This window comes from Enhydra lutris, unplaced genomic scaffold, assembly GCF_002288905.1.
Source record: "Enhydra lutris kenyoni isolate GAN:26980312 unplaced genomic scaffold, ASM228890v2 scaffoldscaffold62, whole genome shotgun sequence".
Lineage (NCBI taxonomy): Eukaryota > Metazoa > Chordata > Mammalia > Carnivora > Mustelidae > Enhydra > Enhydra lutris.
In genome coordinates this window covers 3500722-3525813 of record NW_019154146.1, presented here as the reverse complement: position 1 = coordinate 3525813, position 25092 = coordinate 3500722, and the positions used below count along the sequence as shown (strand labels likewise).

The following is a 25092-nucleotide window of genomic DNA, read 5'->3' as shown; positions in this document are numbered from 1 at the left end:
TAGAAAGGTGTTCAGATGCACTCCAGTGCCGAGATGAGCAGGCCAGTGAGATCCCAAAATAAACTAGTGTCTTGGGTACACACCTAGCCTAGAGAATGGATTTATAAAAGGATCAGAAGAAGGTAAGCTCCCCAAAGGGATCTTCCTCGTTATAATCTTCCTGAGAACTACTTCTTATTTATCATTTCAGGAGACTGAATGTAGGCACCAATTCCGTCTTGGCATAATCACACCATCACAGATTGGATTAGTCCACAGCACAGAGTCAAGTGGGTGTGTGTGTGTGTGTGTGTGTTCACAGTTGTTAGGAAGGAGGGGGAGTTCAATAATATACTGCTTGTTACTCAATGTACACTCGGAGACAGTCCATTACATTGGAGATCAGGTAAGGAAACTTGCAAAAATTCTTGGGTTCGTATCTGTAGACAATAAACTGAGGCAACGTCTGGCGACAGCAAGTATCATACCAGATTTGTAATTACAGGATATTCTGGTATATTTATGGCTCTTTTAATTTACTCCAAAAGGGATCTGTGACAGATCTAAACATTTCTTACCTATGCATTTTGTAAATTTAAGATATCTTTAGTAACCACCTGAGGAATAAGTATAAACTAAAAATAAGAGATCGGAGGGGCGCCTGGGTAGCTCAGTGGGTTAAAGCCTCTGCCTTCAGCTCAGGTCATGAACCCAGGGTCCTGGGATGGAGCCCCGCATCGGGCTCTTTGCTCAGTGTGGAGCCTGCTTCCTCCTCTCTCTCTGCCTGCCTCTCTGCCTACTTGTGATCTCTGTCTGTCAAAGAAATAAAAAAATCTTTAAAAAAAAAAAGAGATCGTAATATCATATTCTAATTTAATAATCACAGACTCTGCTTTCGTAACTGAAAAATGTTACTGTACAATTACAGTAAGCTGCCGGGATGCAGTGTTGCGAAGAGTAAACATTCACAATAACTGGGAGCACCACAAGCAGAGTGTTATCATTTTGTGAGCAGCTCGGTGTAGTGCAAGCCGTTCCCATGACCTCCAGGATGTTCCCTAGCATTTGTTCTTTATTTTTTTACAAATTGCAAATGCCTAATTCTGTCTGTAGACAAACATTTACATGCGTGTGGTATGTTCACCTAGGTCATATGATGCATCGTATAAAAAGAATCCCTTATTTCTTATCCTTGGGTTGAACGCATCCTGGAAAACAGATCCCATACGTTCACTCCCACACACTGTATCATACTAGCAAACATACAGGGAGAGCATCGGCTACTTGCAAAGAAAATCCTGACACACGACATACATATACCCTCAGTTACGCCCCTCGAAACGAAATTAGGACAATTATTCTGAAGAGCGAGACTGAGGGTGAAAATACAGAAACATAATTTGATAAGTTATATTTGTGGAATCTATAGTCTTTCCACTGATAGAGAGTTATGAGGATTCAACATCAATCATTTAAAAAGCACTTTAATCTTGTCCTAATTTACAGCTCTTTGGAAAACCTTCACAAGGAAGAATGCCGGCAGAGTAGCCCTTACAGGAAACCTCACATTCCAGACGTTCCATGGCAAGGCTCTAAGTGAATCCCACGAACAGCAGCTGTCTGTTCCCTGTCTACTTCCCACAGTAAATGCAAAACTCACTATTCAAACTGGGAAATTAGCTACACAGGGAATAATTTTGCAAAAACTGGACAGACTGTTTATGTACCACATGACCACATTTATGAAAAATTAATTGGAGGTACAGAAACGAGCCTCCTCCTGACGTTGTGGCTTACTCTCATCTGGCATCATTCTACCTACTGTACAAATTTCCTGCCTCCCAAGCCAGCCCCTGGCCCGGCCCCCTCACCTCAGAAGACCAGGGGTCTATGGAGAGGGCATGGCAGTGAGTCAGCACCTCCAGGGGGCTGAGTGACCATCTCCAGGTCACCTGACAGCTCAAAATCTATTTTTTAAAGATTATTTATTTTCTTGTTTATTTGAAAGAGAGAGAGAGAGAGAGAGAGAGCGTGCACAAGCAGTGGGAGCAGCAGAGGGAGAGGGAGAAGCAGACTCCCCGCTGAGCAGGGATACAGGACTTGATCCCAGAACCCTGGGATCATGACCTGAGCGAAGGACAGACTTTTAACTGCCTGAACCCCCCAGGCGCCCATAAAACCAGCTTTATGTAAAACAGCAGCCTACCTTTAGCAAGATGGCTATGACCACACCTGAGATGAGTAATGAAGTCCTCCATAAAAAAAGAAAAGTAACCACTGATTAAGTATTCAGTGCACTGTCCTACGCACCTATTATTTTGCTAATTTAATCCTCTGAACAAGGCACTGCTCATTCTATCCTACAGATGGGGTTAAGTGCGGCAAAACGAAGTTATGCAACTGATTTCCAGCAGACAAGAGGTGACAGGCCACAGGTGGGGTCACAGGTGCGGTCCCAGGTCCCAGTCCTTTAACCGCCTTATGCACTGTACCGCATAAGGGGGCAAGGAAGAGGGATGGCCTAAGCAAAACAAAACAAAAACAAAAAACCTTTCAAGGCACAGCCATCTGCCTCAGGCCCAGGCCTCCACCACCTGCCTCAGGCCCAGGCCTGCAAGTTCTGATGTCCTCAGCACTCCCCATTCAGGCCTGCCTCGCTGAGATGGTCACAGATCTTACACGACTGTGAGTGACCGAATGCCCCATCTCCAGAAATGGAGCTTTATGGTGGGCAGTGGTAACATACACGGGTGTCGGAGTTAGCCACGTCCGCCGCAACAACCCAGTCAACACTCATTACTTTGTGGCGCACTATGCACCACGCGGCAAAACAGCATCAGAAAGACAAAGGCATCACGTTTGATAGCAGGTAAAAGGCTCTGTACCAATGCTACAGACTTCTTCTTGTCCGACGCTGGGGAAACAATGAGCCAGGACAGAGGCACCCTCCGATACTGACGACACGCTTCCTTGGCGCGGGCAGGAGATCCTCCCAGATCTGTGCTAAAGCCTTCCCTAAGTCATCACTGAATTCTCCAGGGAATGATATTTACAACAAAGGCAGAGTGCCAAAGCAGAAGGCAAAATCTGGCTCGAATTTCCCTACAGCCAAAAGATAATTCCTAAAAATGTGCCTTGTCTCTACCTCTTGAAGTAAGAAAATGCTTTTTAGCAATTATTCTCCATAATCCTATCTCCCCACAAGGTATTTATTTCAGTCTGCATCTCCTCATCTCTTCCGTGCAGTACTGGCTCTTAGTAAATGCTGTCAATAACGTCTCCTCTAAAAATGGGTCAGAATTTCCTTACACTGGCTGATAAGGTCCAAGTCAAAATGGGTATCTAATCAGACCAAGAGTGAGACCAAGACTGTGTGTGAAGCCACTTACTTTTTGCATCCCCCTCCCAAAAGAAAACTATTAACCCTTTCTGTTTGGAAACAATTTTAATAATGCAGGACATCCGTCCTTCCCTTTCATTTATAAGCAAGCTACAATTTTGGTTACTTAGGAGTCAAAACCAAATGCAAACAGAAACTAAATATAAAGGGATTTTAACAAAGAGGAAGGGAGGGAGGGAGGGAGGGAAGAAGGAAGGGCTCAAGTCATTTTTGTATCAAAGAAAATCTAGCTTTAAAAGAAAAATAATTTCCTTATACCAATTAACTGCCACTGTAGCACGGCATTCTGAAAGAATGCTCCTAAGCCTTATTCCTGTGCCCAGATCAGCTCATCTGTACCAGTGCTTAGGAAAGAACACTTACTCTGTATTTTCTGTTGTTAACATAACTACAAGATAAATGCAAAAATAAAATAAAAACTTTTTAAAGCATATACTATAAAATCTTAAAACTTGATCATTTAAATATATACCAGTCAAAATTGGTAAAAGTTAAGTTCGTCATCCCAAGGTTAATTCACCCACATGACACCCACACTGTATAATAAGGTATGTATTTAGTTGCCTACCTAGCAATCTAAAATAGAATATGTGAACAACAATGGCAAATTAAGTACTATGCTAAGGGAGAACTAGAGTCTCTGAGTACCCAGAACACACAATTGCCGCTCAAACGTTATGTAACAAAGAGAATTATTAACTTCTATGTTCCGTGTCCCCCAGATTTTGTAACAATGCCTTAACTGTGCATCACATTTGTGCTGAATTTTACAGTTTACAAAGCACTTTCACATTCATTATTTCATCTTTATCCTGGCAAAAAGATAAGGAAGGGAGGGAGGGAGGGAGGGAAAGAAGAGAGAAGGAAGCCTCAGGATAATAAGAATCCCATTTTACAGAGTACGGAGAACACTCAGAAATGCAGTGCCTTGCCTGCCATCCACAGCCAGTAGATGGAGAGGCAGATGTCCACGCTATACAGCATTCAAAGTACGGTCATGGGAGAAGCTCTGACACCGTTATAGCAGGACTTGCTGCTATATATGATTTTTCATCCATGACCTTCATTTGTAAGCTGAAAACTCAGGGACTGATTTTAGTTTTACAGGAAGAGGCACCTATGATTGTTCTCGACTGTGGTTACTGAAGACAAAAAGCAAAGGGAAAATGATCTGGGCGGTGCTGGATGAATCAAACTTCTTCAAAACGCACGCCTCACCCTATTTCCCATGAGGCTACAAGAAATGCAGACTTAATGTGAAATTCTTAGACCTCGCACATGTTTTTAAATTGCCAAGAGATTTTCAAATCACAAAAATTCTGATGGCTTTTATTTACCAGAGTCTTTAATCTCTTAAAAATTGTATACCTTTCTGTTTCTGTATTAATATACATATAATATTAAAGTTTTACACTGTTTTCAAATCACCAATCATAATGCATTACTTACTCAGTAAACATATGACACAAGTACATCTATATTACTCTTGGTCTATTAAAGAGGGTAGGAGAGTAAACTTTATCACCCCAAGATAAGCCTCTTTGGCTTACTGATCATTCTAAACTGGTTATTTTTAAGAAACTGCAACACAAGAAAAGCTCTGAAACCATGGAAAAGTCATCCTATTGTAAGAGACATTTACATGTATAAGGGAAATCTCCATTTTTAAGGGGGTCTCCCTCAGCACCAGGAAGAGGAAGAGGACTTTAAATCTCTAGAAGGCAATGACTTAAATCTGTATAACAATCACACACTTGTTTACTGTGCTTTTCCTGGTCACCTCCCGTGTCCCATCTCTTGTCTTTACCTGGAGTGTATTTTAGGTGACAGCTTCAGCCATTTGGGGGAGTAATTCCATCTCCCTGGGTCTCTCCCATGTGGACAGGAGGTATATTTATTAACTTTTTATTTTCTCCTGTTGATCTGTCTCATGTCAATTTGATTCTTAGACCATCTAGAAAAACCTTGAATGGCAGAGGAAATTTTTTTCCTCCCCAACAAGGTTTAAAAGTAAAACTTCCATGTTACTTTATCAACTAGATTGCCAAATTTAAACAACTTCTCCTTAACCCCAAAATGGTAAGAAGAGCAGTTCATTACTTTAGGTCAAAGAAAATGTAAAGAACACAAAAACAAAATAAAAACGAAGGAGAACTTTCATGTAATCATCCGCACCTCCCTCTTAACCACCAGTTGCTGCTGCGCCTCTCTTCCACTGCCTGCCTTCTAAGCCTCCTTGTTCAGAAGAGCTGAAACGACATCGCATTCTTGCGTGTGGAAGGCAGGCACGCACAACAAAGTTGTGATAAACCATACAAGGGTTTTGTCTAAGATACAGATTTAGATCAACCATAGCTTGTGTAAATAAAGTTTATACATTGTTCATAAAAATTACTGATTGGGGCATCTGGGTGGCTCAGTCAGTTAAGCATCTGCCTTCCGTTCAGGTCCTGATCTCAGCGTCCTGGGATGGAGCCATGTCAAGGTCTCTGCTCAGCCGGGAGCCTGCGTCTCCCTCTCCCTCTGCCTGCTGCTCTTCCCACCCCCACTTGTGTTCTCGTTCACTCTCTCTCTGTCAAACAAGTAAATAAAATCCTTTAAAAAAATAGTGATATAAAGTAGTCTATAAGTTTGCCAGAAAATAATATAATTCACCCCATAACTACAATAACTTTATATTGGCTGTTACTTTGCCCTGCACCCTACCAGAAAATACTGAGAATGCACACAGACAAAATAACTATCACCCATCCAAGGTCACTAGTCCCATTACCACTGTCCACACAGTCAGAAGGAGTGTCAACAAGAAGGGCTGTACTTTGTCCAGACGCTCGTCTGCAGTTCCCTTGTACAGGGCTCCAAGCTTACCCACAAATGTGGTCATCTGCTTTACCTGACCAGGGGAGATGGATGCCAACACATTGCCTAGGGACAGAGGAGAGGCGAGCTTTTGTGAGCAGCATCGGGGCACCCAGCCCTGGGTGACTGATGTTCATGGACTCACAGAGAGAAAAAAAAAAAACCTTAAAAGTTGGAAAAAAGATAAGCTGAAAAAAGATAAACTGAATAACTGTCTTAATTATGATCCAAGCAGCAAATACATCTGCAAGCCTCAAGAGTTCTTTGAAAGGCATTTCCATGCTATAGAAGAACAACAATCACTGCTCAAAGACAGGAAAAATATAAGAAAAGCACCCAACATTTTTGAAAGGTTTCTGTGTAAAACAACTAAAATCATCAGAAGTGAGTGTTTTAAAAGTTACAGTTGAGTAATCTGGAAAACACTCTGGCCCTAGGACAGCCAGATCAGGAGGCAGAGGGAGTCCACCACAGGTGATAACGTGTAAGGGCAGCCAGCATCTGCTCTCTCCCTCAGCCCACATCTCCTAGGGCACAGGCAAGGCCCCAGGATAGCACCTCAGTGGGCCCAGTACAGGGCCAAGGTCTTAGGTTCTGGGCCTTACTTCGCTTATGATTTGTCTTCTTTGGCTGTCCAAAGAACCAAATGAGTTCATGAATACAAAACAATTTAGAAAATCGATGTCAAGTGTGGCTATCCATGGAACTGTCCAGCTCACTGGGTCTGCCACCCGCACAGCAGCCCAGCAGCACCTGCCCCCTGGACTCCACACCCCCACTTCAGGGCCATGCCCTCTTGTGAACTGGGCTTGCTTTGTTCTCTGTCAGGGAAGCCATCATAAACACACGTGTATGCTTCCTCTGCCCCCTGTGTGGGGAATGTGACATATCGCTTTGACCCTGGGAAGGCAGCAAACCCTGGGAAGGCAGCAAACCCTGATACCACTGACCCAAGACTCAGGTGCAGACCCCCACACCTGCTGCTCCCGTGCCAGGACACCTTCCCACCCACAGCCCACTCTCCACCAAGTGGCTACACTAGCTGACCAGTCTTTTCCCTCTGACTTGTCCTCAAGGAGCTCATCCCAAATTCCCAGACTGGTTCAGCCACTGCATACATTTGGGTCTAACAGGCTATATGGGCATAGGTGGCCTTGGCCACCAGACCACAGGCTCCCCAGGGTCTTGGACATCACTGGCCATGCTCCACCACCACATCAACAACAATAGCCCCTCCAAAGCATTCACTGGACTGAAGTGTGTTCTACTGGGGGAGACAAATGCACAAACACAGGATTCTAAATAATAAACAGAAACCACTAGAGATCCATCTGAGGAGAGTGCTCTGCAAAGTGACAGATGAATGGATGGACAGGTGGATGGACAGATAGACAGGTGGATGGATAAATGGGTGGATAGAAGGATGGGTAGATGGATGGATGGGTAAATGGACAGGTGCATAGATTGGTGGATGGATGGATGGATGGATGGATGGATGGATGGATGGATGGATGGATAAATGGACAGGTGCATAGATTGGTGGATGGCTGGATGGATAGTTGGACAGATGGATGGATGGACAGACAGACTGACAGATAGATGGATGGGCAGACAGACCAATGGATGGACGGATGGATGGGTAGATGGGTGGACAGATGGGACATATGGATGGACAGGCAGATGGATGGATGGATGGATGGACAGGCAGATGGATGGATGGATGGACGGGCGGACAGACACACAGTAGCTCTGCAGTTCCTGGTGAAATACGGTGTCTCATCCACAGAAGCTCTCCTTGCTTTGTTCTGCCTGGATTCTTCCCCAGAGAAGAACCGTCTCAGATTGTGCCCTGGTTTAGTAGCCACATTGACAACAAACCATGGTGAGATTCCAGGTTGGAAAGAGGGAAGCCTTTCTTCTTCTGGGAATGGGAGAAGGGCATGCATGAGAGGGAAAGCAGACAAGCAGAACTAGCAGATTGCTGTCAGACCGGCAGACATTCTCAGGCAAATTCAGGTTTACAAGAGTTGATATGAATGTTGAAGACATAGAAATCAATTTCTCTACAGTAATCTTTGCCCAGTAAGCTCTTGAGAGTGGGCACTGCAGTTTGAATAGAGTTGTGAAGGAATTCTCATTTAGAGAAATCCCGTTAAGACGTTCCCTGGTGGTCTAGTGGTTAGGATTCTGCACTCTAGAGAAATCCCATTAACCTGGAGTCTCCCATCATCCACCCTGAGCAGAGGGCCTTCCCAGTCACCCACCCTGACTGCTGAGGTTATCTCTGGCCATCATACACATGAAGAGAGGCCCCATGGTTTCCCATCGGGCTTCTCCTTCATTAACGCATCATTCATACATTACCCCCACACATCACTATATGATGATGCACTGTAACACAACATAACACATGGTCAGACGTCACACGTACAGCACACTACACACTCGGTACACTAACCCTGCTAAAGTCTTCCTAACATATCTAAACACTAAGTAGGGCTGCGCTACCAGATGTTCACTAGGGTCACTAGTCAATACTTCAGGAAAAAAGGAAAAGACACAAGTATGCATGTGACAGGGATTTCTGGAGCAATTGGCCATTCTGAGCAGTACGTATCAACCTCCATGCACACTATTCTAGTTATTCACAAGAAAGGATACAGCAGTAGCATCTCTTTGAGCCAGTGTGACATACATGCAAAATTTAAAGGGTTCTGCCAAAAGAAAGTCCACATACGTCCTCTGGTTCTCAGTGACAAGTGCATACTTCTACATGTATCTTTTGATTTCTGCCTCATTCTTTGTAGTAACTTAAGACTTAAGACCACAAGATACTACGAAAATGAAAATCACTGATACAAATTCTAGGTGGAAAGCCCCCAAATTCCTTTTTAATGAAAATGCTGCCCTTACCACTTCCCACAGATGTGGAATTCCTGGAAGCAGAGTACCCTGCCCCATACAAAATGGGCCACTATACAGCGAAGAGCCAGCAAGTCCCACAGGTTTGGGGTGGTGCCCATGTTCTCAAACTATGAACACGACCTCAGTGACAGGGGACTCTTTCTACTGAAATACAGTGCCTTCCTAAAGACCCAAAAGGAAAAATTTGTGTTCATCAAAAATAGTAATATTCTTCCAACACAAGGAGAGGCCAGCAAGCTTGAGTCCACTGCCAGTTTTTATAAATAAAATTTCCTGAAATACGACAGCAGAGGTCATTCACATAGGTGCTGTGTTCTCTCGCTCCGAGGGCAGAGATGAGTGGCTACAAGCCCTGGAGACCCCACAGAGTCTGAAATGCGCACCATGTGGGCCTTTCCAGAGAAAGTTTGCCCTGTCCTCAGACAGTAGTTCCCTACAGACATTTTCATAGAATATGACTTGGTATTTATTTTAAAGTAGTCTCTTTATCATGAGGCTTATGCTCTCACCGTACTGGTGAATAATTAACAGCATCGCTCAATAATTTTATCAATTATTGTATATAATCTTCTGATTCATAGAAATTCCATAATAAAGATACTCTTTTACTTAACTAAACCCCTTCTGTGCCAAATTTATAAGTAAAGCTACATTCCCTATGTAGTTTTAAAATATTATCTAGAATAATCACTTGTAAAAGCAGAGGACTAGGAACATCAAAATGTGGAAACTTGACGATTTGAATGCTCTCTGAAAAGAATGTTCTGGTTTAACCTTGAGTGTTCACCAGAAAATGTTTTCTGTTCTCATTTTGCTAAAACCCTCTCCAAAACATGTTATGTCCACATCCCTGCCTTCCTATAGAGCATTCGAGAATCTAAGTTAGCTGTTCAACAATGAAACGCTTTACCTCTGGAGAAACATAATTTCACCTTGAGACCAAGGATATATGTAGGACGAGCACAACTGTTTGGAATTATATTGATCTGAAAAATAATCTTGGAACTTAACCAAATTAGTACTTTTTAAAAAGTCAAACACCTCCGACTCTAGAAATGGAATGAAGACAATAAATGTCGCCTACTCTGAGAGTTCTCTGGGCAGCACAGGCCTCTGGTGTACTGGTCACAGCCCCCCAGGCCACTTCCGGTTTCTGCCCCGCCTCGGGGCTTGCTCCTGGGGAGGTGAGACTCACCTGAGGTGTCCACCTGCTACTTAGGCGCACACCCCGAGCCTTGCTCCTTTCAGGGGGCCCCCTGTGGCCCTCCAGCAAGAAGAGTCTGGAAGTACAGGGCTAGCGATCCTCCAAACAGCCCTCCCCAGTGAGGGAGGAGGCCAGGGGTAGAAGCTCCTGCCCCCCACCTCCTCTAGCCAGGGTCTGGGAGGGAGTCCCTGCTGGGATCAAGCCCTTTCTGTCCACATCTTAACATGAGTATCGCACCCTCTCCCTCCAGTTGCCTTTGACTGCTTGCCTGTGACCCTCCCTTGACCTCACATCACCTCTTAAGCTCTGCTTTCAGGGGAGACCAAACGAAGAAGCTGGAATTCTACCCAATCCCTCCTCGGGGAAACTGAGTCCCGAAGAAAAGCATTGGAGCCAGAGGTCTGACCTTCGAGGATTTCACAGACACGCAACCACACTCAGATAGGGCGAAGCCACAGGAGTCACCAACGGAGCGCTCGTGAACAGCTCCCTGACTTCCGCCCGCCACGAATCCCCACCCAAAACAACCACGAGGCACACCGACGACGTGTCACAGGTGCTTCCGGTCGAGGACACTCCTTACGTGAGTTAGGAGCATGAACCCAGGCAAAATCACCCAGCAAGCTAAGCAGCAGGTCACATCCTAAAACAGGAGCCCGCTGGCGTCTTCTCCGGAAAACGGGCCAGACGGGCACAGGCCAGCGAGCAGCTCTGCGGCAGCGCCAGGATGGGGAGGCCAGGATGGGGCGCCAGGAGCAGGGCCAGGAGCCCAGGAACCGGACCTGGAAGGCTGGGCTGCAGCCATCCTGGGGCCACAAGCATGTTCCCTGCAGAACCTGTCATGGAATCCGTTTCCTTTAAAAATCAAAAGCAGTATTTTAAAGATTTCTGAAAACGGCTTTATATTTTCGTTTTTATAAATTCTATTTAATTTTAATTATTTGACAGAGAGAGGAAGAGAGCTTGCACAAGCGGGGGTGGGGGGTGTCGCAGAGGCAGAGAGAAGCAGGCTTCCCGCTGGGCAGGGAGCCTGATGTGGGGCTGGATCCCAGGGCCCCTGGATCATGACCGGAGCCAAAGGCAGACACTTCACTGACTGAGCCACCCAGGCGCCCCTTTTTATCATAAAAACCTAAGCTGAGCTTCTCATCCTTAATACAGAATCAAAACCAAAATATTACAATGTAAAAGTTTTGCAATTCAAGGAAATCCCAAAGTATTATGACTTAAAAGAGATTTAGTTCTCCTTTGAAGGAAAATTACCAAAGGGGAACTAACGTCTGCAGAGCACCTTTCTCAGAGCAGGAAACTGGGTTCTCCGAAGCCAGGCAGAGTACAGATCTGAGCCCAAATGTGACTCCAGAACCTGTGTTTCCAGGGCACCGTGCTCTTTCTTGGGATCCTTCCCTGAGGGTGTGGCACACTGTGGGAATGATTCCTGTCGCACACTCTGCTGGTCACCATAGATACATGGGTAGCAGACCCCAAGCTTCCAATGTGAAGGACAGAAGAGCCGGCCAGCCGCTCTGGAAAAGGACACGCCATCATCATGGTGCTCCATCCGGAGAACAGAAGGGAGGAGCACTCACCAGGGAGGCACTGCTGAGTGACTGTATGGGATTCTTTTTAATGTTTATGAACTATGACCTGCTGAAAAGCAGAAGCCAATTATATATATATATATATATATATATATATATATTTATCTCTGCATCTTTTTAAACATGTACATGTCCAGGGTGTGTGAGTGGCTCAGTCAGTTAAGCAGCTGCCTCAGCTCAGGTCATGATTCCAGAGTCCTGGGACGGAGCCCCCACAGTCCCATCCAGTTGGGTTCCCTGCTCAGCAGGGAGCCTGCTTCTCCCTCTGCCTCTCCCCACAGCTTGTGTTCATGCATGCTCTCTCTCAAAAAAATAAATAAAATTCTTAAAAAAAAAAAAACCCAGACATGTCCACTATACAGTATTAAAGAATTCAAAAATATCGTAACAGATAAAAGTGTAATTCCTCAGATTATTTGCAAAGTTTTAAATTAAAATAACATAACTCACTAATAGTTTTGTTTCGGATAAATGCAAACCAGATGTAGAATGTTTTTTAAAGGCCTTTAAAATGGAGACTCACGGGGGCGCCTGGCTGGCTCAGTGGGTAGAGCATGTGACTCTCAATCTCAGGGCTGCAACTTTGGGCCCCACGCTGGGTGTAGAGGTTCCTTAAAAATAAAAAGCTCTAAAAAAATAATAAAATAAAATCAGATGTAGACTCAAAATGCACCCTCAAGGAAATAATTGCTAAAGGGTCCATTCTGACCTTTCTTCAAGTTAGACCGAATTCAATTAGGAAAGAAAAATGGAGTAAGATAGACAGGACTAAGACCACTCCTGTAATTAGTTAAGAACGCTCACCAACAGTCTGCAGAATTCTACAGTAAATTAATAACCAGCTGCAAAGAAAAAAGCTAAATATACAACCAAATCTGAGCTGTGGTGTGCTCTGCACAGCGGCCCAGAGACGTGCGTTGCTTCCTCGGGAGTCACACGGCTCACCTGAGTCCTTCCAGGGCCGCCAGGCCTTCCCACCAAGGACTCCAAGCAGCAGGGAGGCCCCCAAGAAACACTCCTCCTTAGTCAGGCCGAGTGGGTGTGAACAATTCAGAGACACAGGAGAAGGGAGGTCACGTCTGTCGGAAGTGCCAAGGATCCGCAAACGGGGAAAATGCCTGTAACAGCCACTCCAGAAACAGATGCCCCTAAATGGAAGAATTCTAATGACAAACACTTTTTTTTTTCTCTAGCTCTTTCTCTTTCCAAAAATTCTTCCCTTTTATTTTCAACACATTGTCCTTTAATTCCTTGCCAAGAAAGTGGAATTGCTCTGCGGCTCCAGCCCATTTCCTGGTATCAGTGTTTGCAGCAGCTGTGCTTCCTGTAACTAGAGAGAAACACCTCTGCCGGCCGAAGGATGCTTCTGGCAGCCTCGTCCTCCAGCTCCCTGCCACCTGCAAAGGTCCTTGTGGGGGCCGCCATGCTGCCCCTTCATGGAAGACCATCTCCTGGGGGCTCACTCAGAGTCCAAGGCGGTGAGGACGGCCAACGTGCTCTGGCACTTCCTTTGTTCAAGGCTCTCTGGCCAACGCTCGATATACCCTATCTCCTGTCATCCTCACACCAACCCCGCGACAGGCGAATCAGCGCTCCAGCGCGGGCCTCTGTGGCCCACGAGCGCCATGTTGGCCTGCGTCCCTGGGAGACACACAGCCACGGCTCGACCCGTCGGACCACCTGCTGTTTCTGACCGCCCAGCTGCCAAGCCCAAGGCATGAGCGGTACTGGGAAGAGCCAACCCTGCGTCAACAAGGAGCAGAACGAGCAAGAGTTGACGCTGGCCCCTCTCTGCGCTCACAGCTCTTCTCGGAGGCCTGTGTCCACCTCGTGGCAGCGTCCGGGCCCCCCCCGCCCAGGACGGAGCCCCTCACCCCGCCGGCGGTACGGGGCACCTCCCAGCAGGCCGCGCCCCAGACGCAACGAGTCACAGTGATTCTGGCTCTCCAGGATCCGACGAGGACACCTGCGATACGTTCCAACAGGAAACCAAAAGGATGAAAAAGCCACTTAGGAAAAAAATGACAGATTTCCTCACGACAGCCCATTTGATAAAAAGAAGAGAACAGTTACGAAACACAGAAGGTGTCAAAACTCCACAGACACGGCAGAGTCTCCTGAGAGACGGAACTCGGCGGGAGCAGGAACACGGATCAGGAGCGCCTTTAACACAGAGACTTCCCCAGTGACAGGCCCTGAAGGCCTCTGTGGGGCTCACCCTCCCACTCCCCTTCCCCATCCTGGGGGCAGGGGGGCAGGAGGTGCCTCAAGAGTCATCAGGGCTTCCCTTGAACAGCCCAGGCTACTGGGGAAAACAGTGCCTTCAAGAAGGAGCCCAGATGAGTGCGAGCGGACGGTGGGGACGCGCCAGGGCCTCCGCTGTGCGGCAGGTGAAGACCCCAGCAGCACGAGTCTGGGGCTCGGGGAAGTTCGTTAGGGCGGAAGGCAGACATGGGAGGTCACGAAAGGGTTTTCACAAAGTCCAGTAACTGGGAAGGAAGCAGCAGCTAAAATAAAACCGACGCTGGACTCGGAGGAAGCGACACTAAGTGATAAGACAAAGACAACATCGGGGTACAGGGCAGGACACGGGGACGTCGGCAGGGCTGACCCCACACCGGGAGGAAGGAAGAACCCCACTTGGACACTTGGAGAAACAGTGAGTATTAACTTCACACCCAGAAAAAAATCAGGGAAGAGATGGCACTGGAGGACCTGAGGAGTTCAGCGCCTCCGCGAAGGCCCCGCAGGAGGAGAGCTCTCCGGGGTCAGGGACCGGGGCCGCAGCGGCTCTCGCCCCAGCCCCGCCAATGTCCTCCGGAGATGCACCAGCGCATGAGATCCCCCTGCCCCTGCCCTGAAGGAAAGGTCACGTCAGCGCAGCCTGGGGGAAAGGAATAGCAGCCGCGGCCCCTGCAGACGGTGCTGGCAAGACACTCGAGGCTCCGTTTCCATTCAGCAGAGGAGCGCCAGGATGCAAAGCCCACGTCTTCCCAGGGAAGACACTCCGTTTCTTGCCAAAATGTAGTGATTTCTACCAGCTGAAGCCGGCTGGGCAGCTCTCCAAGGGTTTCAACAATACTTCATATCTTCCATGGGAACCATACACTGTTCCCGAGTCAGACACTACATTAAAATAGAAGTGTTTCCCCCGCTGCCAAGCGGTGGGTGACGTTGAAAAGGAGCTGGTAAGATGAGGCACGAGGAGACTGATGCTTGCGGTTTTGTTTTTTGTTTTTTGACATTTGGGGATCTTGTGCAGAATTAGTGGGAGGCTAGAGGAAGACAGAGTGAACAAGCCTCAGGTCTGAAAAATCAAACCAAGACCTCAACAGGAAGGTGACAAAAATCACAACAAGGAGGGGGACCTCCTCAGCCACAGGGCAGGTGACCAACCTGAAACGGCGTGTCGGAAAGTCACTGTTTGGCAATTCAATTTTCAAATAGGTAAATTATGTTACTCAAAACTGAACACGTGTGAAAAGGATATACGGGGGGTCTCCCTACACCTCTTGCTCCCTGCCCCCACCCATGCCACCGAGCAGGACGGGTCAGTGCCTTGCCGGGGGTCTGCCTGGTTCCCATATGCAAGTACAAACAAAGGCAAGAACACGCGCCTCCTGTCCTTTCTGACACAGGAACGTGTTCACGCCGCTGCACGTTTCCTTTCTGCCCACAGCCAGGAACCTGGGAGACCCTTCGTGTGCATCTCTATCACTGGGGCAAATTTTATTTAGGCAGGCCCCGTGGATACACTTTACGTGGTTTTCAATGCTCTCTTTCAAACGGTGCTGGAATACTTTAACACCCTGCCTATGTGTAAGCGTATCTGAACAGTAAATTCCCAGAAGGAGAATTATTGCTTCATTGGGTACATGCATTTTTAATACTGATCAATACCGTCAAAATTGCCTGCTTCAAAGGTTGTACCCGTTGATACTCCCACCAGGAATGTACGGGAACACCTTTTCCCTCACAGACGTGCCAATGGTGTGTTAGCAAGTTTGTTAATCTTTACAAATTTGACAGGTGAAAATGCTACCTTGGTGTTATTTCAAATCACATTTATTTTATCACGAATGACGTTGAGAATCTTTTTCTTTTTCCTTTTTTTTTTACATAATCATTTACTTCTTTTTCTAGAACAATCTGTTTATTTCCTTTGACTATTTTTTATTAGGTTCTTTGACTTAACCATTTCCAGGAGCTCTGTCTGTATCTGGTGTGTGAGCTCAATGCTGTGACAGGAGCGGTCAGTGTGCTTCCTTCTAGGGTGGATGGTGGACAGATACAAGAAATCTCATGCTGCTGGAGCTCAGAGGCGCAGGCGGGAGTTGAATGGCCACGGGCAGAAAGGCCAGGAGCTCACATAGAGCAGCTTTCCAGGAATCTAGCAGGACTTTACTAATGGTACTGAGAGTCACAGAAAGTCTGTTACTGTAGATTCACACATCAGTCTTTTCTCTGACTACTTCTGGATTCTGGATCTTGAATCACATTGAAGGGGTCACCCCCATTCCAAAGCTAGAAAGGAATCACCTCACTTTTTTGTCTTACGTTTCTTAAAAAAAAAACAAAACTATTTAAACATATGAGCCATTTGGAATTTCTTCTGGAGGTGCAGGAAGAGGTATGATCTAATCTTGTTTTTGTCTACACGACTTCCTAGTTGTCCCCAAATCATTTTACTCAATAGTCTATTTTTAACCCCTAGAAAAGATAATACTTTTAAAATATTCTAAATCCCTTCATGTGTCTGGGTCAGTTTTAAGACTCTCCTATTCCAATGCACTGGTTTATCTATTCACATGCCGGGACCACACTGTTTTAATTGTTGAGGTTTTATAACGAAGTCTTCCCTTAATCTGCCTTAAAATAATTGGATATGTTTAATCATGAGACACAATGAGTATTATCCTAAAAAGGCATGATGATCGATGAGATAAGAATGTTTGCAGAGTAAACTTCTGGTCTTGGGACAAAAAGAAAATCTGAAAATGGATATAATCCTGACAGCAACGATAAAATATATAATTACCAAATCTAGGAAGCCATAGTAATCAGGCCCTGCGGATATCATTTTAAATGTTTATTTTGAGGGGGCGCCTGGGTGGCTCAGCGGGTTAAGCCTCTGCCTTCGGCTCGGGTCATGATCTCAGGGTCCTGGGATCGAGCCCCACATTGGGCTCTCTGCTCAGCGGGGAGCCTGCTTCCTCCTCTCTCTCTGCCTGCCTGTCTGCCCACTTGTAATCTCTCTCTAATGAATAAATAAAATCTTTAAAAAAAAATAAAAAATAAATGTTTATTTTGGAAGCTGTTAAAACTATAATGCAGAAACACATAATTACATCATGTACGAATAGGTACAATTTGAATTCCACACACTCATGATGCTTTTTTCCAGCCGTGACCTGCTCTTCAGGCAAAACTGCTTCTTACACAGTACTTACCAACTTTTACAAGTCCAAATATGCTCACATTTTTATAAATAATTCATGATATTCACACACATGGCACTGTTTAAATACCTTCATAAGCAACGTTTTCTCTTTGCTACTGTAGAAAATGTTTTTGTCAGAGTAAGAAGCTTTCGATCACTGCCTCAGGGAAAAAAACAGGCAACCAAATGCTCCAAACGCGCATCTCCCTCCTTCCCATCAGCTCGTGGTGCTTGCCCCTCGCTGAGCTCCCCGTAGCTGCATTCCTGGTAGCTCAGAAGCCCTGGTCATTGGTGACAAACAGTGTTTTTGGAGTACATGGGGGAAAAAAATGAATCTGATGATGCTTCAAGTTATGCTAAAATCCAAGCACCACGTTACTTACTGCATTACTGCTTTCCTTTTGGGAAGGCTAGCATTCTTAAAGGACCATTTTGATCATATTCTCCCACCTAAACACCTTCGCTTACTTATTCATTAGAATTATTGTCTAATTGCTTGGCAGTGTGCTAGGCATTGAGGTTAAGAAAATGAATAAAACATGCTTCCTGCCCACGGAGAGGAAGGGAGACACACACTAAGTGGAAAAATACCAGCCCCAGGCACTTGGGGGGCAGAGATGAGGGTCGGTGAGCGAGTCCAGGGAGAAGGCGGGAATTCCCAGAGGCCAGGGGATGGCAACTGGAAGGAAAGGAGGGGACTGGGGGGTGGCGGGAAGTTCTCCACTACAAGCAGTTTGGCACTGGAGGAAGCGGAGGGGAGATGGGGTGGCGGGAGGAGGGGGAGTCACACCACACAGAAAGCTTTGTCCCAGGCAATGATGCCACTAGAGTGTTCTTTCCCCTGTGCACCCCTCTTCAATTGTCATTGCTGAAAGGTGTCAATAACTGCCCTTGATCTTGTCTGCACCCCACTTGGAGGCAAGGAGGAGGTCTGTGGACACAGCCCCTGCCAGTGCGTAGGACAGCAACTGGAACACGGGCGCTGGATGAACCGTGCCTGTCACGTGACGCAATGACACTGTGCTTGGCACCCCTGTCCCTCCCCAGGATACACACAGAATGACCTCCGTACGAAGACTCGGCAGTCTTTCCTCCACTGCTCACACTGCCTTTATGTTCTGCCTTTTGGAAGCTGTTAAAACTTCCCCGTGACGCATGGACCCCGCTCTCTCTCTCTCTTTCTCTCGCTCAGGCTCTCCGGCCACAGCTCCTCCCCTCGGGCCTCCCGCCAGCTCTGCACACCACACACCCTGCCTCCTTCAAGATACCGCTCCAGTTTCATCCTGCTGGGCGGTTTTCATCGAGATGTGCACTCAGAGCTTCCAAGCGTCCACACTTCACGCCTCCGGGTGTTTGCCCATGGGGAGAGCGCGTGCACTTTACTCCCAGAGGGCTCTCTGCACGCATCCAGCGGGCGGCCCGGGCTCCGGGATTGCACGGGACCCCCTGGACTTTCCTCCTGGACAGCTCTGGGTCACTCCCGTCACTGGCCCGACCGTCCAGTTACTGACCCTCCTGCGCCGGCAGGGCCCCCTGTGGCCTGGCTATGTGCCCCAACTCTGCTCACTGCTGGGGGGGGTGCAAGGTGGTGGCTCTCATGTCAGCTTCCCACTTTCCCACGGTGCCCTTCCCTGCACCTGACGCCCCCAGCACCCACACTGGCCTTCCACAGATCTCCCTGCAGAGACGGCCCCCTTCCAGTGGCCCTGGCTTCCTTTCTCCATCTTCTCCAAGGCTTGCTCTGTTCTCTTTCTCCTCTTCCTTCAAACTCCTCCCCAGCAAGTAACACACTCAGGTCCATCCCACCAGGGGAGAAGCCAGCCTTCACCAGCCTGCAGTGGAAGGCCACAGGGCTCTGTCTCCCCTTTCCTGCCCCACGGCTACACCTGTCGCGCATTGGTCTCCGGGGACTCTGCCCCATGGAAAACAGGTCTGCCTCTCTGCCACAGCACTCAAAATCCCTGGACGGGGCCCTGAGGGCACGGTGGCTCTGCCAACTTACTTGATCTCCCGGGCACCTGGCTTCTTCCGTGTAGCAGTGCTCCCTCCTGATTCCAGGGCACCGTCTCTGCCATCTCCCCTCCTCTCAGGCTCACTCTTCCTCTGGGTTCTCCATGGTTCTTCCTTCCACTCCTGTCACACAGTCTTCTGTCCCTCCTGCTCCCCGAGGTCACGGCAGGTTTCCATTCAGAACTGCAGCTTCTCCTGCTCCCAAGGAGTCACAGAGCCTCATCTCCCACCCCATTCCTTCTGCGGCTGCCCAGAGAGCCCCCCTGTCATTCCACACCCCCTGCGGGGGACGCCACCGCAGCGCACAGCTGTCTGCTAGTGACTCCATCAGGCAGCACTCGGAGCCTGCCGGCTTCCCCTCGCACAGTCCGGCCTGCGCCCAGCTACCGCACTGAAAGTGCAGGCACCGCTCTGGCCTCCTCCTGCCTTCATCCACACACACGCCCAGCCCATCTGCACCTGCCTCCAAGCTCCTCCGAAAGCCACAATTCATTGCCACACGGGTCTCCTGGTCTCCTGCCCTGCGACTACAGGTGTCCACATGTCCTCTGTCTCAACAGCCCCAACATTCACTCACCAAACTGTAGCCTGAATGAGGTTCTCGGATCACAAAGCCCATAATCCCCAGTAGTTTAAAACCTTCCGGCAGCTTCCCTTTGCTCCTGCATAATATGCAATTTTCCCCCAACTTACAAAGCCCCAACTGGCCCGTTTGCTCTGTGGGTTTCCCTCCACACCACTGTTCTGGTCCGTGCCCAGGCTCTGATGACAGGGACCCTCCTCCTGTCCCCTAACCGGAGACTCCCTCTGCTTGGGGCACTCTGCACTACTGGCTGCATGGGCTGTTCAGACCCCAGGACAACTTCCCCTATACAGAGAAGCCCCCACAGGCCACCGGAATGAAAGGAGCTGTCCTGTCGACTCCTGATTTTAACTCCATGCATAGTTCTCGTGGCATCTGGTACTTCCCATGCTGGGTGGATTCTTTCCTTTACAGGATCGGTTCACGTCTCCATCACAGCGTGCAGGCACCCACCCAATCAGGGATCCCTGTACCAACAACAGTGCTGACCAAATCAGTGTCAATTCCAGCATTTTCTGTTCTTTTATCCTTTTCTCTGGACAAGGAACCAGCACCACCATCACCAGCCCTGAACACATACATACACACACACACACCCCTCCAACCCAGGAACCAAGGAGCTGCCTCATCAGCCACCCAGTCCAAGGAATGTTACCTGCTCCTATGGCTTCTGTCTCCCCTACTTCTCAGGTGCATGCTCTCCATCTCGGCTCAGCCTCCCACCTGTCCTCGGCGGCGGGCAGATGACGACTCTGCCCCTGGTCACACAGCAGCCTGGCTTCACCACAGGAGGCAGTGGTCTTCCCACCTCTCTTCCTTACCCCTCTGGGTGTGGCCCCTCAGAGGGGCTCAGCTTCCTGCCCCTCGAGCACCCTGCACTCCCTCCGCGAGGCAGGGACCGTCTACAAGCTCTGCCCAGCTCTCCTGCTCGCTGTGTGCGCGAGAGCGTGGACTCTGTCCCCCGTGTGGGTGGATCCCGGTACACAGAGGCCCAGGCCAAGTCCCTTTCAATGAGTGGCCTTCCATTTCCACGCTCCCTTTCCACAAGCACCACGTTGTTGTTTTTTGTTTCTTTTCACCTTTGAATTTCCCAAACAAATAGGAGAGCACCTTCAACACGCATGGCAGCCACGGTTGGTCTCCGGGATAGAACCAAAAAAGACAAGCTCCCTCCCTCAGGCACTCACCGAGCTTGCTTTCTGCACAGGGAAGCGAGGCAAATCAACAAGCCGGCCAGCAAATGAGCAAGAGAATTCCAGGAAGTGGTAAATGCTCCAAATAAAATCTGAGTGCTAGGCGTCTTTTCTTCTGTCTCCTTCGTAAGATCTGGAGCTACTCTATCACTGTGGAGTTTTCCCTTAGACCAATTTAGATCAGCTGGAGGAGCTTGATTTACATTTTAAAAGGAAATTAAAATGTTTTGAATTACAACTAAGAGTCTTCCTTTTAAAGGAGAAATATTCCTTTTTCATGAAAATTATTTTTTTCTTTCCTTCTCAGACTGCCTGAGCTGTTTTTAAACAAACAAAATTAACAATATATTAATTGATGAGATGCTTATCTCCCCAGGTTTAACCTGCTTTTTTAGTAAACAAAATCCTAACATTGACTTAATTATCTAGTGCCCTGCATTTTTTTTTCCCTTGTGAGGAGGAAGGACTTTTGAGATCCACATTCTCAGCAAGTTTCAAATAGGCAATACAGTTATTATTAGCCATAGACAGCACATCCTACATGAAGGCCCCCTGACTGACTTATCTTGTTGCAATGTATTTCTTTTCCCAAGGGATAGAAAAAGTTTTATGTGCAAAATTATCCGAGGGTAAGACATCGGATTGACATGAGGGAAGACACTGTCCTTTTTCCACTGCCTCTGATTCAGATTTTTAGGGATTATCTTTGTTCATGCAAGTTTTTTAAAACTAAATGAGGAGTTTTATGAAATTTAAATTAACACCCTTAAACAGTTCCAGCCCATTTAAACAGCACGGCGGGTGGATTTTGGCCCTTCCGACTACTCCAGCGAAAACAGACAAAGCATCTCCACGGACATCTGGTCTACTATGACCGGCACCCTGGCCCGGCAGGGAAACTTCACAACTCTGCTTTGCTGGTCATCGTGGGAGCTATCCAGATCCTTATTTCAGGTCCTTTGAAGAAACAGTCTTCATTATTTCCAACGACCTCAAATGATTTGCACTGAGTAGGGACTTAATAATTACCCGCCAGTTGGCTGTGAATTGACTTGACCTCCATTTCCATTGTGTTTTGGGTCTCACGTCCTCAGCAACCTCTGTCTCACTACCCCCCGTACAAAGAAGCTGTGTGTCCAGTGTCATGTGGCTCCTGTGTGCCACACACATTTGCCCTTCAAAGGAATCCCATCTATTTACCTCTGTGTGTTCAAGTGCTGGTCACTGAGGATCTTCAGTCTCAAGAACCAGAGCAAGAGGGCTTAGTGGGCGATGCCGAGCATATTTCGAGCCTACCCTTCATGGAGACACACACTTTCTGTTATGAACACGTGAAAAAGACCCAATGCGCTGTGGTCTAAAGCAGTGTCCCACATTTTTGCCATGTCCTCTTCCTTGCTCCCTCGGTCCCCTCCATCCTGACCAAGAAGAACTTTCCCCCTTTTACAGGCCTGCGCCATTCAGAGTCAGTTGAGAGACAGGAGAAAGGAAGGGAGACTTTCTGACTCTTCAGTGGCTTAAGGCAGTATTCTCAAGGCCTCTTCTCTGCTGAGATACCTCTCCTGCACTCTCCAACACAGCACCAAGTGCAGACAAGGTGAGTTGTTTTTTCCAGAAAACTGAAGCGTATACCGGTCTGTCACAGAATGACTTCTTGACTTTGCCCTGCACACACACACACACACACACACACACGCCCACACACACACACGCCCACCTGCATATGCGCGTGCACACCCATGCAAAGCGGAATTCTCCATTCTCTCTAGAAGGATCTGGGTTCTCCAAGTGCAGAGATGGCTTTCTATCCCAGTCAGCAACTTTGGAAGCCGTGATATGCTGAAGCCCTGAGCCTGAGGACAAGGTCAGAGGTCAACATTTAAAGGTGGACGGCAGATGAGGGGGGTCAGGCATGACCGGACACGAAGGCAGCATGACCGCAGACCTACGAGCCCTGGACATCAGCACTAATAAGCCTGCTTCCAGGAGGCCCTCTCCTGGTTGGTGAACTCCTCATGGACCGTGGCCAGGCCAGGGCAACACCTGGCAACTGTCAATGTCTTTAATAAGAGTTTGCTCTGTGCGTTACTGAGCAAACCAGTGAGTCAGTGCGGACCAAAATGCAAAACCCAAATGGACAGGAATGGAACCAGGATATCCAACTTCCAACCCATGATTTGCTTTTTTGGGATGATAAAAATAAAACCAGCGTTCCTAGAAACAGGAACTGGACACACCAGCCTTTATGTGACAACTTGATTGTTAGACCCAGAAGAGACCATATGGAAAGGCAAAAAGAAAAGGGGAATAAATGTGCAACAATTAAGACACATCTGTATACATTTAGGCATTTTTCCATTCTTACAGAATCCAGAATTCATTCTTATCGACAAACATCAAAAAGTCTGCCAGGATTCTGGTACTTCACCAATTCAGACAGCTGTGGCTTCTCATGCAGCGAGACAGAAACAAAGGCCCTAAAAGTGTCAGAGCAGAAACCAGCTACTGTCCGTTGAGCATCCATTCGGCATCTTCCCACCTCTGCCCGATAATAGATCGTGTTGAAGAGTACTTTCATACTTAGCACCTTAATAATGTCCCAAAGAAGACCTTGTAGCCTCGTGATCCCATTCAAACCCCAGGCTACTCCTTACTGACTTGGTTCCAGGGATGAAAACACACACAAAGACAAAAACCCGCAGTTCTTGAGTGTGATTATCACGCGGCTTCTCCCAGCCAGAACTTCCTGCAGAGTGGGTCCTTTCTGATGGCTTTCTTCTCTAGGTCCTCTGTCCTTCCAAAGGGAAAGCCTGCTGGGAACCCCCTAGTTCAGCCTCATTCAACCTGGACTGTTCATCTTTATCCTGTCCCACAACATCCCTGGCAAGGTACCCCCTCTCTCTCTCTCCCAAACTAACAAAGACCACTAACAATAAATACAAACAGAAACCTTATTATTTTATGAAACCCTGTTCCACCCAAATGCCCACACCCCTGTCCCCTTGCCACTGCCCTCTCCCCAAAACAATGCTCCTCACAGGCAAGGCATGGCACCCTTCCATCCCCACACACAGCCCAACCACCAAAAGTGAAACATAGACGTTTATTTGGAATGCACAAATGCACGTGGAAGGGGACAGACAGGGACCCCAGTTCTAGGCCCAAGACTTAACCAATAGGCTTCAGAACTCGTGGGGAGCTCCATGCTCTCCCCCCACCTTCAATTACTGGCAAATCTGTGCCCCTTTCAGTAAGTAAAAATGTCCACATCTAAGGGCAGCAAGCACGAGGTCCTCCGTGCCGACCACATCCCTCCCCAAATGTAGCATCTAAAAATCAACCAACACCAGCAGGTGGGGGCCTGAGGAAGCAGATAACTGGAAGCTATGTCTGACTAGGGGAGACTCCAGGATGGAGGGGTCCGGGAGGGGGTCCGGGGACCACGCCTAGCGGTCCTATCAGGTCCACGGGCAAGTACGCAGAATCAGCCGCTGGCAGCCTGAGTGCGCGCGGTGCAAAAGGCCGCTGGGCCACGCGGTCCCGGCGGATCCCCGCACCCCGGAGGCGGGATCGCTGGGGGCTCTAGGGCCCGCGCAGGACACGCTCACAGGCCCAGGGGCTGCACCCCAGCGGTGTTCGGGCGGGCAGTGTGCCAGACAAGTACCAGCAGCGAGGGAGGGCTGGACCCCAAGAGCCCAGAGGTGAAGACTGGCCAGGGCTGGGGCGTGAGCGGCGGATGGGAGCAGGAAGCCAAAACGCGACCCCGGAGAGTCTGCCGGGAGAAGGCGCCGCGGAAACGCGGTTCCCTAGCGAGCAGCAGACAAAGGCTCGGGTGCGCACGCGGTGGACGGTGGCGCCCGGGCTCCACGTTTCGGGCCGGGAAGAACCGTGCCCAATC

At 48.1% G+C, this 25092-nt stretch overlaps 1 protein-coding gene across 2 annotated transcripts in view; it reads right to left on the bottom strand.

The window, feature by feature from the left end:
* LOC111158707 (phosphodiesterase 10A) overlaps positions 1 to 25092 on the bottom strand; it is a 570570-nt gene that overhangs the window by 263022 nt on the left and 282456 nt on the right. The window lies entirely within an intron of this gene.